A 15365-nucleotide genomic window follows, 5' to 3' on the forward strand; every position below is an offset into this window, starting at 1 on the left:
TACGGCAGTCTTTAAGGCGCCACGGTAGCTGAGCGGTTAAGAGAGGAGACCTGCAAAGTTAATATGTATTGTGGTATTGAGTTCGATTCCCGGTCCAGGCATTTGATTTTATTTAATGTTTAATATGATAACATTGATGTTAAGTACGTTCGCTCGTCTCCTCATCTATGGCACCTAATTTGGTAGTTGGATGTAAAACCCACCTGAAAAAATAGGCATTAATTTACTTCACTTATAGTTTTAAGGTAGTTATAACGTTATATAAGGTTTGGGAGATGATATCTACCTAACTTTATCGTGATGTAAGAATTAAATCACGTACAAATTAGATTCTTAAGGTTTGCCATCAGCGAAACTTGTGTGAGGTTCACACAAGATTGTTGTTTGTCAGTTTATATTCTGCAGATCATCTGAAGAAATAAACTTATTCATGTAACTGTAATAAAAAAAAAAGTCATAAAATATCAGATTGTGAATTTTCAAAATCATGATCCAAATTAGATAGGTTGGTATGTTGTGAAATGTTTGCAGATCACGTTAATAGTTTGTGCTGATTTCGCTGATCACGATTTAAAACAACTTCTGGCCTTAAAGCACTTGCAAACACACTATCTTAATATTTACTTTCTCTAATGAAATTATAAACAGCGGAACGTGAATTATTAAATGTTTCCTTTTGATTTCAATACCTTCAATTTCATTAAGAGTAAATTTAAATTTAGTATTTGTTCAAAAAGTCCTGATTTAACTATTCCAGTATTAGAGGTTTATTTGTATAATGAACTATTGGATTCAAATTTTTATCCATGCAGTTTCCAAAGTTGCATCGAGTGTTTCTTAATTTACCTCAAATTATTTAAATAGAAAATGGCATTTTGAGGAAAAGTATCCTCACTAAAGACCAAAGATTTTAGAGCAATATTAATCTTACCCCGTTTAGAATGACCCAGCCTTCTTTGCCTAATCCAATAATATGTCACATCCTCAAGAACGCCATCTTGTATAGGAATTCTTCATCGTTATTTCTAAAAAGTTAGCCTTTTGGTAAAAAATAATATGGAGATTCATGGAGTCTCGAATTGGGATGAAGTGAAGGGTGAATTCATATTCTGTAAAGGAATCTATTTAATTCACAGTTTGCATGCTGCATACATTTTGTAATGTTCTTTTTTTTTATCTTACACAATTTATCCAATTAATTATTAACAATTCATTGTCTTTGCCTTATAAATAATAATCCATGCGTTAGTGAATTGGTGTACAGTATGCCACAATGGCAACCTCTTCCCAGATGCGTTATCTCTATTGGACACTAACTCAGCCACGTGAGATTGATTTTGGAATTACTATTAAGTCATATTATAAAAATAGAATGGGCTTAAAAACTTACAACTGGTTACAAATTAAGAAGCTAAGTTAAGAAGGGGATGCTATGAATTTTGCTAAACTGGCCATTATATTTGTTAAGTAGAATATTTGCTAAAAGTCAGTTAAGTTTATCTTTGTAGTTCTTTAAAACAACTTGCTTTGATACTGTAATATTTCTTTCTGTATTGGAATAATTACTATTATTATAGGAGACAAGATTCGTGGTTATGAGTAGTACGAGTATGTTTCGGGGTTTAAAAATAGCAACTTATATGAACAGTTCTTCTTTGCAAAGTAAGGCCTCGTGCCAAATATTTTCAGATCTCTTTAAATTTTTATAAGTTCTATTTATTCTGTAGAAAAAAAACATTTCCATTCAAATTGTTTTTATTAAAACTGCTCTACAAATTTTCACTACAAATTAATGAACTTCAAAATTTCAGTATAAAGTTTACATTTTCCGAATTTTGTAACATTTTCCTAATATCAATGTGAGCACGACAAATTTCAACATAACTATCAACTCAAGGGTAGTGAACTATTTATACATTACTCTGTTTCACTAGCAGTTAGGTATGTATATATAAAGACCCATTTATTTGCCCTAAAACACAGAAGAATATTTTAAGCAATTTTACCAAAATTAGCTGGTTCTGAAATAATCATTGATTTAATAATCACAGGATAGCTAAATTGTTCCACAAATGTTAGGGTATGTCTTAGCAAACTCAATGATCTAGGAAAAGATAAAATTATGCCATTTTGAGAACCAAGTGAAAACTCTGGAAATGCAGGGTGCCTTTTAGGGGCAAGAACTGCATTGGGTTAAGCGACAGAGTTCTTGTGGAAGAGCTCTGGAAGGAACAACAGAGCTAAACTCATGAGTAACTTTCCATGTCTGAGGCCGGCGGAGATCTACCTGGAAATTAATAGAAGAAATATATTTGTAAGAGATTTGAGGCTAGTCGCGGTATGAGTACTGCGCATGCTGATAGGTTCCCTCATAGGTTCCCTGGTCGGTCGACTTAGTGGACCCCTGAAGAAAGTTTGTATGAAACGTGCCAGTCCCTGCAGAAACTATAGGGAGATTGAGTAGACTCCAATTTGCCTCATGACGGACTGTGAAACTATAGTTCAGAGAATATTCTCTGCCAGATTCTGAAATTTTCGGAGCCCTTGATTTGGAATACTCGCCTACACCAGTTAACACCTACTCCGGGGGACTCAAATGTGCACCAACTATACTATAAACAAATAATCAGATTCTGAAATATATATATATAGAAAATGAGTCAATTACAATCTCTACGTTCTCCGCTTTTTTTTCTTTTTGTCTTCAGTCTTCTTTGAGAAAAAGAGCATTCAAGGTAAGAAGGGAGAGTAGAGAAAGAACATGAAGGCATAAGGCTGGGTAGGATTTTCTTTTCTTCGCATTTCATTATTTTGATCGAAGAATCGTTACATAATGATTGATTGGAAACTCTTAATTAATAAAAATGACTACTCCATCGATAATTTTGCAATTTAGAAAGATTGGAAAACTTATTTGTTATTTAATCTTTTAAGCGAATACTTTTTGTCCAAAAAAAGTTCAACTCTTAAAAAGCTTTATCCAAAACATTGGTGTTATTATGAACTACAAATATTTGACAATATCCTTTTGAGAAAATTAAATTTGATTTGAAGTAGATTATTGATTCAAGTCAGTAACCAGGGTGACTAATTATACATATTGTGTATTCTAGGCGTTCCTCATTTATTCAGAGATACTTGAGAAGTTATTTTTATTTTACAAATGATAAAGTTGAAAATGATTTATTCATTACAAACCGCTTTGACGTAAAAAAAAAAACATCTATTACGCAACAATAGGAAATGCGTAAACTTTTAGAAAATTGTTTAATTTTTGAATAGTATTATTCCTTTATTCTATTTTCATTATTAACTTAGACTTTTCTTCGGTACAAATTCTTTAATACTCGTATTAAAAGAAGAAATACATTTAGCAAATATTCTGAAGTGTGAGAATGAAGCTCTCTTATTTCTGTTACAAGATACTTGAAGAATTCCGCATCCTAAAGTTTCAGTCTGTCATCTAGCGATTCCTCACTCAAAGAAATTCTACACAATTCCCTACTTTTTCATTAACTTCTGTAACTCATTCGTTAAATAAATAATATCATTTTTATTTTTAGGAAAATGTATTTGTATAAATGTTTTACGCCATGCATTTCCTAAGTGTATTTTTTGTTTATTTTTTGTATTTTTCATTTATTAATAAATAAAGGTTTATTGATTGATAAATGTTTTACTCAACAGTGCCATTTTGCATTCCTAACTGTCTTATTCGGCGAGTGACTGAAAATTTTTAAGTGAAGTCAAATTCTCTTAACTAAACTCTGAATATGGATAATAGTATGAAATTATTTATTTACTCCGAAAAAACAGGACAAGATATAGTGAAAACATAAATATGTTTTTGTGAAATAATAGATATCAAAACAAAATAACTATTAAATAAAAAAGTTATTTATAATATAATAATAAAACTAATACAGAGATAATGAATTTAAATATACATACGACTGGACTTCTTACTTAATCAACTATTCCCCCTTCTACGGTTTACCGAATCTTCCAATCCTGACACTCTACCTGACTCAGACCTCTGGCAACCATCTCCTCCTTTCACCTTCTTGGTAGTCTTCTTCTTCTTCTTTTGTCTTCACTGGAGGATTCTTCCTCCTAAAATCTCTCGCCATCTACCAAAAGACATCCTTCTAAGATGTCCATCCAACTCAATCCCTCTGTCTTATTCTCTCTTCCATCGCATGCATTACTTACTAATGTTCTGCTTACATCCATTCTTCATTCTGCCTTTCCGCGTTTTTTTCATTGCATCTCCTTAATATCAACGACTCTTGTCCATGAACTCTGGCGTATAATCAGTTTAAAGCAATAACATTATTAAGACATATCGACTCTCCATTTTCATATTTTTTGTCACAATTCTGTAATTTTTTATATTTATATTTTAATAAAATTTTATCTATTAATATTTAATATAATATTAATATTATAATATAATTTTATTTAAATCTTAACTCAATAAGGGTGCTCTAGGATTGGACTGTCAAATAATATGAACATCTGTTCACTTATACTCGTGTAGGACATAAACTTGAATCTTCTGTTTGTGAAGATAAAAAAATTTCAAACTGATAAACCTCTTAAATTTCATGAAACCCTCTCTATTCAGCCTACTTTCTAAAATCTTATTTAGACAAACTGAAGAAATTTGATCAAAGAACGTGAATAAAACATCTGTTTATTTTAACATACATATTTATTAAAAGAAAGAAAAAGGGAAGAAGTTTTGAATGGTGTTGTATAAACCGTTTTAGAGACTACAAGTGTTGGAGGAGCCCAGCAGGGCCTAATATGGGCAGGTGCTTTTATAGTTTCTACAGAGTTGGTTAGTTAAGGATGAATGAATGTCTCTGGGTCCGCCGTTTATGGTATTGCTGTTTCAACAGTCATAAATAACAATAATATATTGTTTTTTGGATTATTATATACTACATCTTTACATATATATCTACAGCGGTATATTTCAATATCTTAATTGTAATGTAAGCTGTATTTATGAAAATCTTGAAGTAATATTTAGTGGAGCTACATTAAAGAGGGCTTCTTTGAATTTATTTAACAATATAGTCTAAAGAATACTAATATAAATCTAATATGAGCAGAAAACAATGCAAGAAGATTATGTATTGTATTTAAATTAAGGATACAAAATGGTAGCTGAATTACAGGTGTTTACAATAAACATTTTCCAAATGCAAAATTGTATGTACAATAGATTGCTACATCAAGTAACAAATAGCAACAAGATGTTAAACAATCGTTGTAGGTTGTATGTACCTTCTAGCGCCGAAATGTTGGTAACTGTTTAGACTAAAGTACAGTTGGTTGAATAAGTAGCTGAATCGACAATGCTGGATTTTAATTGGTCATAAATTGCAGCGATTGAATATCTTTTAAATCTCCTTTTAATACTTATGGCAAGGAGTGTATTGCGATCATGCCAAATATAAGAAATTGAGTTTCGGTCGGAAATATCCGGTTTGAGGATCTCTTCAAAGAAAGTGGTTAAAAGAAAAGTTTAAGCGTTTGCAGTAAGTGTATAGATCATTTAGAACTGTGGTTTGAGAAATAAATAAAATCTTACGGAATAAGCTTAACTTTTGCATGTCCTACGTCCCTCCCTACACTAGCCACCACTGCAAACATTAAATAGGCATGAGGGACAGAGGATAATTGAGGAGTCCAAGAATCAGAACCTAGCTATAGAGACATTGGTAAAATATAATTATAATAAAATAACAAAAAAGAAAAAAACAGTAGCAAAAGTTCAGTAAATTTTTTAAAAATATTTTTCAGATTAAGAGAATAGTGTTCAGAAAAAGCAAAGATCTAAAACACTGCTAAAAGATCTTCCAGAGAAAAAGAGTGAATATGTCAGATTAGGTGAGATTCCTTTCTCTGAAATGTTATTGATCCTGAATAAATTTAAATATTTATTTTTTTTATAAAACTGTTGTTTTATAACTAGATATGGAATATCTCAGACATCCTCCCAAGAGCTTCTATTTTTCTTCCCCGTTTAGTATTGCAATTACAGATGGCAAACCATATGTATGCATAGCGCGCATGACCTACTTCTATGGTCATGATCGTTATAATTGCGCCAAGAAATACGTTTATATAACAACCTCTAGAACTAAGACTGTTGGAGCCATGTGGTTAGTCTATCCCACTCTCCTCTCTCCTGCTGAAGTCCTTCAACCTGTACGTAAATTCACCACGAGGTAGTTTTACAGGATGACTCAATAGGAGGCTACCATTAAAATCTTGATACAACAACCTCCCTCTACTATACAAGTGTTTGATATCCTTCAGTTTTTCAAATATATACCATTTTTAGACAAATAAACAACTGTTACCCCTCCCTTAATATTCACTTAACATTGTGCTCATAACTCAATGCATTATTACTTTAACTAGGTGAACACGTTTACACAACAGTTATTAACTATATTATAAGACCTTTAAAAATAATTAATAAGATAGCATCTACTACAACTTACAAAACAAATTTAGGGTGATGGCTTTTCTTTACTGAAATTAGTAAATCGCCTTAAAGGAACTGCCCATCAAAAATAGTAGGGAAGGACAATCAACAAATCTGGTGGATGAAAGAAGCTTTAACGTTTTATATTGACTTCGTGGATAGAGTTTTGGTCAATTCAATGGACGATTTTTACAAAATAAATTTATAATCTACGCATTTTAGAATAAAAGAAGTAAATAGGTGAACAATGAATCTGTTATACGTGACTAACAGCAAGAGAAAAGAAATTATCCATTGGTAGTACACTCGTCATATCCAATTTACTGGCCTGTCTTAAAGGAGATCTCGGAGTCACTAGCACTTCAGCCGGCGTAGAAGATTGTCAGGGATGGCAGAAGAGGCAAGAGACTGTACGATATAATTATGGCCAGGAGAAAGTGTAGTTCATTTCTGTTATTTTTCTTTGGCCAGCTGCTTTACAAAAGGAATGTAGAAATCGGTGAGTATTCTAGAATGATCTCTTATTCATGCTGTTCATTAATTCAAATTCAATTTTTTTCAAAGAAATGTTTTCTTTAAACTTATAATTTATTTCATTAATTTTAATATTTCTACCATCTATGAGTTCGAATACAGTTTTTCGCAAATGACTGAAGCATCCAAATTGCATACTGTCCTCTTTTGTGGGTGATATTAAGTTGCAATTCAAGTCTGGTGCTTTTCATTCAATTGGACCATAACTAAGTGCAGCGAATTTAAATTAACTCAACAAATCAACGTGCATCGTTCACAAGCTTCACAGAAAAATTCAAGTTTTACCTAAAACAGCTATCAACAAAGTTGTACATCTACATACAATAAGGTCAATTGGAGTTCAGAGACGAGTTATAATATAGTATGGTTTGATGTGTAAGTTTTTGATGCCAATAAGGCTCTTATGAATTTACCATTTCGAACGCAGTGAGTACAAGTTGGATGAGCGGATCGCTGCTACGGAGTCATCTTTGTCTGTGGCAGTAAGTTGGCAAAACGATAACATTTCTTGCTAAGGTGATCCTGTCAGGAAACTATTCTCATTTTGAGGATTTAGCTTTCTTCTTAGGCGCCTTTATGTCTGACGCAGTTTTATCTGCAGTTAGCGTGATGAAATCCTTGGTAAAGTACCCAAATTGTATACATGTTCCTTGGCTTCGTATATTCGGACGTACCATGCACGTTTCACACATTTTGAAGGTTGATGCCATACCTTAAGTTTGTCGGTAGTTCTAATGGCACTTCTTGAACATTTCACTTCAATTTCTATTAGGTTAATATCTTTAATGCTTTTATCTCTTGGTGAAATTTGAATTTAAAACATGAAACCATCGTTTGCATTGCATAATCTCGATGTTTTGAAAGGTTTTTGTACCTTGAATTTTGAAACAGACAACCAAGTTAACGACCTATAGGTCTTATCTTTTTTTAATTGATAAGTTTGGTATTGCACGTTGTTGTCCTGTAAGTATTTTATTATGGCTGCTCTATAGTCTTGCACTGTCTTGTTCTACTGTACACTCTAGATTTAGAATTAAAAGATAACGAACCTAGAAGTTGAGTCAGAGAACTACAGAATTTTAAATAATTGCTAATATTTTTAATAAACATAGTTGGATTAGTTTTCTGTCTGACTGGAATATTCTTTCATCTAGAAAAAGGATCTTCTCGATACTTCCCCCTTTGAAGCAGCTTCCAGAATAGGGAAGAATGAACTTTAGAAGCGGAAAGCTTGGATAAATAAATAAAAAATTAATTCATTAATTTATTAAAAACAAAATAGTTTTTCTCCATTAAATTACAGAAACCAGACGAGATTTTTTATTAAGTGATATTGAAAGTCCTCTTTTTACAGCATAACCAGCAAGGTCCACAATAATATTACTAAAACGTGCACTTTCTTAATATTAACTATGCTGATTCGATATTAATGAAATATTTTTACAGATGAATTTCATACCAAGCAAAATAGAGAGTTGACAGCAGACGATATCACCGATTTTTAGTGGAAACATAGAGGTTTTGAGTTAAGTGATCATTTTTATGGGAGAGAATGATGGTGCCAAGGGTTTCGACCTCTTGGTTACATCTGGCAATTACTTAGTAAGCTGGTTCAAGTGAAAATGAAATATTACAAAAAAAATGCAGTATGATCTAATTGCAGTATATATTTCTTTTCTACAAATAATAGGAAATACAGTAAACAATATTTGAAAACTAGCCAGCCAAAACAGAGTATTTTATCCTAATATAAAACATACTTTTATAAAATTAGAAGGAATGTGGAACTTGAAATTTAAATGAACATTAAGACCGTTACTTTTCCTTAAAAGTTATCGAATGTCCTTCAAAGTTATCTCTACTTCTGGTAATCATTTATTAATGATAAAAGTTTAGCCGCTTTATGATTAACGTTATTACCTTTATATATCCGTTATTATATTTTAATTATTTTTTCTTCGCGATTTATAATTATTATATCCACAATTTTTTTTGCTTTGGCGAAAAAATGAATAAATAAAAATCATACAGATAACAATCAAATCCTCTTTTAATATCCAATAAATTTATTAGAAATTTCTTCTAGAAAAATTTTCATAATTGCAAGTTGCAGTAGTACTAGTGAAGAAGAATAGAATTGCAGAGAAATCAGACTATCCGATTTAACATGAGGAAACTAGTTGATTGGATACACTAAGTTAATAACATTCTTAATTTTATCATTTAGGCAGATTCTATATGTTATTTAAATACATACCTAATTACTAAGTTTATCAGTGTTAGCCTGTGGTACCGGAACAGACGAAAAATTAAAAATAAAAGCCAGTTTTTTTATTATTATTTTATATCCATTTTTAGAAATGTCCTTGGGATTCAGCACTTGCTTGTAAATTATGTAAGACATACTAATATTTAATAATTCAATAAATTACAGTAGAAAGGTGAAATACAAAAATGGGTATAACGTTCTTATTGATGCACATAAAAAATAGGGCAAATCAGGTCGTCGCCTGGACAAAACCATGCCTCAAAACGTGCTAATGAGTCATGGGCTCTATCAATGCCACTTTCCCTGATCGCCAAGATATTTATATCACAAAACATGTGAATTATTACTGGCTCCATACATCCTAATTCTATAAGTTTTAATTTTAATAAAATTCTCTTTTAAAAAATTATATCAAAATGAACTTATGAATATCTTTAAAAATAATAATTTTTAAAGCTGTGTTATGTGAAACATTGATTAAGATAGGGTTTAAGAACAGTACAAATTCATTTAAATTTGAAGGAGTTGATCCACTAAGAGAAATAAGAACAACCACTATGATGATGAATTCTTATTATTTTATTTTATTCTCATCAACATGGGTTAAGGCAGTCAAAAGAACACAACGCTATATGAATATAAAACAAAAACCTCTAGCTTCAATATTTTTTTTACATTCAATATATCACACATATGTTTTATCATCTGTCCGTATTATTATAATTATTTAATAATTAATATGATTTTAACCAATTAAAATATTCGCCCACAGCTCGTCCAACCTGACCTTGATTGGTCTCACAATCAAACAGTAATTCTTAGCAAAATTAAAATTAAAATTATGAAAATAAATAACAATAACATTAGAATCCAAAACAGAAATTAGAAAAGTACAAAACATTAAGTTTGAAAAATTAAGCAAACTTAAAACAAATAAGTTCAATAGTCTTCAATTGGCTAACTATTAGGTAACCACGGTTTCATGTTCATAGGTGAACTTTTATGGAATTTAGTAAATCCATTGGGATTGAAGCCAGAACCCCCATCGAAAACTAACTTAACTGGCTTGTGGTATTGGGAAAAAAACGAGTAGCATGCTTGCCATTTAATAACTTCATAAGCGTTAGCTGTACGCATTGGATAACATTTATTGTCGAACTGTTTCTGCACAAGGATCGAACCATAGCCTTGTGCACTTGCATCACAGTGCAACTCAGTAAGTGCAGTGGGTGAATAAATAGCTATCAGCGGCTCTGATATTAGGAAATTCTTAAGTCGCTCAAAACAATTTGATTCTTCTTCGGACCATACGAAATTGATTTTAGATTTCAACAACTTATATAGTGGCTGGGCGACAATAGCAAAGTTATGAATAAATTTTCGGAAATAAGAAATTAATCCTAAGAAGCTATGCAATTCGCGAAAATTTTTGGGTATTGGGTAATTTGCAACTGCAGCAACATTTGCTGTGGAGGGACAAATCCCTTCACCATCCACTAAATACCCTAAGTGACAATCGGGTTTAACTGTGAGTGCTAGCTCTAAATTTGTTACGGGCTCTTTAGGTTTTTCAACATCATTATAATTTTCTTTAATAATATTTTTGACTTTACTTTGAATTTCTAATGATAATTCATTATTTATATCCAAATCAGGTTCATTAAGTTTTACGTTATTGGAAATATCAATATTTAAAATATCAGAAATACATTCACCTATCGGTTCTTCAACTAATGTACTTTTAACGTCAATATAAACATTATTACCCTGAAACTTAACCTGTATTCCATCATATGACAGGAAATCTCGACCTAATAAACAGATAGAATTTATAGTATTTTCCGGAACAACATAGAAAGTAATTGGAATTTTAATTGAATTAACAGATACATTTTGTTTAAGCTCTCCTAATATATTTAATTTACTTTTATTGACTCCTTCAAATTGAAATTTACGCGTATACGGACTTATAATAACATTAACAGGCAAAATATGTTCAGAAATTAGAGAAATTGGGCTACCACTGTCTAAAGTAGCGCTAATTTCTACGTCGTTTACCTCTAGCTTAATTTTTACTTCGTAGGTTGGTGCTAACGATGAGCTCTCTGCAATCCAGCCAATCTCCTTATGCGTAGTACCTTCCGTGAGCTGTCTCGATGTGGGACGCAATCGTGGACAGTCCTTTCTTTGATGTCCTTGAGATCCGCATTTGAAACAGGAATTAGGTTCTCGTTTCGGAGCCGTGCATGCTGAAGAAACATGACCCATTTTCCCGCAGTTGTAACATCGAACTACATTCGCATTACTCGTAGTACCTGCATTTTTCACTCTTCTTTCCTGCACTGACTCTGGAAATTTCTTGAATGCTAACGATTGACATTTCTCTTGATGTACTTTACTGCTTAACTTTATTTCTTCATAAATATCAATTCTTTTCTTAAATTCTGCAACCGTAGAACAGCCAAAAAGTACAACTTTGTTTCTAATGTCATCATTGATGCCGTCGATTGTATATTTAATTAATGCATCATCTTCGATACTACCCCTTCCGGCCAGTTCGCGCATGTGGCAAAAGTATTCTTTAAGTGTCTCTTCTTTTTTCATTTTTCTGTTAACTAGCATCTGATGTAGAGTAGCACTATTTATCGTAGTTGGAAATTCAGCTCTTAAGACCCTCTTCAAATTAACCCAACTGTTTACATTCGGCTCACAATTAATTACTGTTTTTGCAAATCCTTTTATCGATTTCTTGGCATATATAAAAGTTTCCAAATCGTTCCATTTCAATAATTTCCTCATATCTTCAAATTCTTTAATCCACCGATTAGCGGTGTAATTGTCACTACCGGTGAAAGGACGAATAGAATCTTCTATATCTCTTAATAAAAATTTGGGATGGTAACACAACTCTGAATTACTTCTTTCTTCATCTTCTTTATTTTCTTCTTCTTTTACATCTTGCTCTTCAGTATCTTCATCTTCTTGCTCATTAACCTCTTCATTTAATATTTTTAAATCTTCTAAATTCATTAGACTTGTACAAATACGTTTGGATAGTTCGTCCGCATTTCCGTCATGGTCAATGTTAAGAATATTGCAGATTAGTGTAAGGTCACCATCAGTTAAATTTTCATGTATGAATTTAAGTTTGGCCTTATATTCTTCTGAATCCAACAAGAAACTAAATCCTTCAAATTTTCTGAGTCTAGCTCTTTTCTGACGATTTCCTTCGCACTCAAAAATTAATAAGTGGAGTGCTCGAATAGCGTTAATGGTAGAATTGCTAATATTTTTGTTAATTCTATTAATTTCTCCTAATGACGTCATATTTGCAAATAAATTAAACCAATGTAGTATATAACTGAGTTTTACTTACGGCCGATGAACAATCTGAATTGCTATTACTTCCTCGCAAATCAATTAGTTTATACGACAACTCTTCACTATTTTTCAATGTTCAATTCGTTTCCTTTTCTTTGCAATATAACTTTATCTGCCTCTGATCAACTTTATCTGCCTCGTACCAATTTGATCTGCCTCGAACCCCACACCTGAAGCTGAAGGAGTTGATCCACTAAGAGAAATAAGAACAACCACTATGATGATGAATTCTTATTATTTTATTTTATTCTCATCAACATGGGTTAAGGCAGTCAAAAGAACACAACGCTATATGAATATAAAACAAAAAACCTCTAGCTTCAATATTTTTTTTACATTCAATATATCACACATATGTTTTATCATCTGTCCGTATTATTATAATTATTTAATAATTAATATGATTTTAACCAATTAAAATATTCGCCCACAAATTATAAATGCTTTTTGATTTCTTAATCAAGGTAAACTGATTTATAATTATCAAAATTACAGAGATATAAATCTCATTTTTTCCTTTTTTTACTCATGCAGATCGGGAAATATCCGTTTTGAAGTTAATTGGGTAAGAAAAAGTGATTTTTTGAGGGTGTTTCTTCTGTCTGTTTGTCCGTATCCACTGTAACTATAAAACGAATAATTTTCAAATTTTATTTTTCGTTTACTTCCCAATAGAAAACGCTAAAATATGACTTTGGTCAAGATCTGTCCACTGGAAGAACCACTTTACTAAATTCATTTCAGTTTTGTGGGATTCCTCAAAAATAACCACAAGGATTTTCATTAAACTAGATTTAATAATGGAAAATATGTAGAGAAATGATTTGTTTTTAAAATATTTTCCCAGAAAAATTGCATTAAGGGCAATTTTGGGGGGAGGATGGATAAACTTCCCCAAAAGTGCCATCTGTTGCGCGCTTCTTGTCCCCGGTATAAGTAAAGTAAAAGTAATGCTTATTTTTATAGGCGGGCTATACGTCCAACTACCAAATTAAGTGTCTTGGACGGAGGCGACTTAGCAATGCATACTTTACTGTAAATTTCTCATATTAACCATTAAATAAAATCCAAGGCCTGACCCGAGAATTGAACCCAGTAGCACTATCCTTCAAAGCTTTGAGGTCCTCGCCTCTAATCGCTCGGCTATCGTGGTGGCTATTGTCCTCTGTATAAATGTATTATAAATCGCAAACGTGAGACAAAATTTCCAAAACCGGCTGGCCAGAAATTCCACTTTGCTAAAAAGATTTTTTAGTACTTCAAGATTTACTATACAAATCCTACGATTTCATTTATTCTTCATAATATGAAGAACTTATTATATGAAGAACTATATTATAGTGATTAAAAATACATAAATCTACAACTTATATTTGGAACAATTTTACAGAAAATTCGATGAAGGGTAATTCTGAGAGTAAGAGATAGATAGATTCTCTCTAAAGTAACATTTCTTTGTAAGAACCTGACGTATCTCTTGTGTGCTGTTACGGGAAGTATATTGTAAAAAGTAAAGTAATGCCTATTTCCTCAGGCTGGCTCTACGTCCAACTACAAAATTAGGTTTCATGAACGAAAGGGTCAAGTGTTTTATTAAAATCTAGTTGGAAGAAGAAAATTATTTTACGGAAAGTTCTCCTTTATTCAAAAGATTGCTCACTTTCTCGAAAACCACTCCTAGAGCTATTCAGTAAACCTTGCATTGGTTAGAATTAGCTGCTCAGTAAAGTTACATTTCAGAGAATTATACAGTTGGTAAGAATTAATATGGGTCAAAAATTCCGATTTTGATTGAATATTAATGAGTTAGAATCTTGGGAAAAGTATTAAAAGATGTCATGTGAGTATAATCACGCCAGAATTTTCTGTTGTGGCTAGCAATATTTTTATTTACTTCCAAAAATCAAAAGAAAATTGTGGGTTAAAGTTTGACCCAGATCGTTTATTATTATGTTGATAATACTGTGTATTAGGCCCACGCAAACTCTATTATTGTCAGCACTTTAAATAGATTAACTAGTTAGATTTGGAATTTAGATTTACTTTTTCAAGTGGTATATTATATTATTTATAAAATATTTGTAAAATTATAAAAATCCTACTTTTGTTTTCAATAATTTGCAAAATTATTTTTACAAAAATTAGCAAATAACAATTATTTGCTTCACTACAATTTTACTGGTTTATTGAAGATAATCAGAGATGCTCCATTATCTACCACTTTAAGTACTCAAAACACGAAATAGAATTAGAAATTGCGATATAAATACCATTAGTTTCTTAATACCATTTTTTTACCAACAGGAATGACATTGACCAGCAATGGGTATTTAATTGTAAAACTAGGTTTTTGTTTAATCTATATTTTTATGCTAACCGTATGAGATGTAACAGGAATGATTAATCAATATGTTTTTGCTTAATAATTTCATTAGTTGTCCTACCTTTAAAAAAATTTCTTGTTGAAATGAATTCGTCCAAGGCGAGATAAGAGAGAGAGTATTGGTGAACCTGACTCATTCAACCCATCAAATGAAAGTTAACTAACCAACTTCCCATAAATGGACAACAAACTTACCAACCTAGATTTTATTAAATCTGTTTGCTATTCCTTTATTTAATTATCATGTATTTTTCAGTGTCACTAAAAAAGTAATGCCTCTTTTTCTTACGGCG

Source organism: Rhodnius prolixus, unplaced genomic scaffold, assembly GCF_049639745.1.
Source record: "Rhodnius prolixus isolate KJV_2025 unplaced genomic scaffold, Rpr scaffold_8, whole genome shotgun sequence".
Lineage (NCBI taxonomy): Eukaryota > Metazoa > Arthropoda > Insecta > Hemiptera > Reduviidae > Rhodnius > Rhodnius prolixus.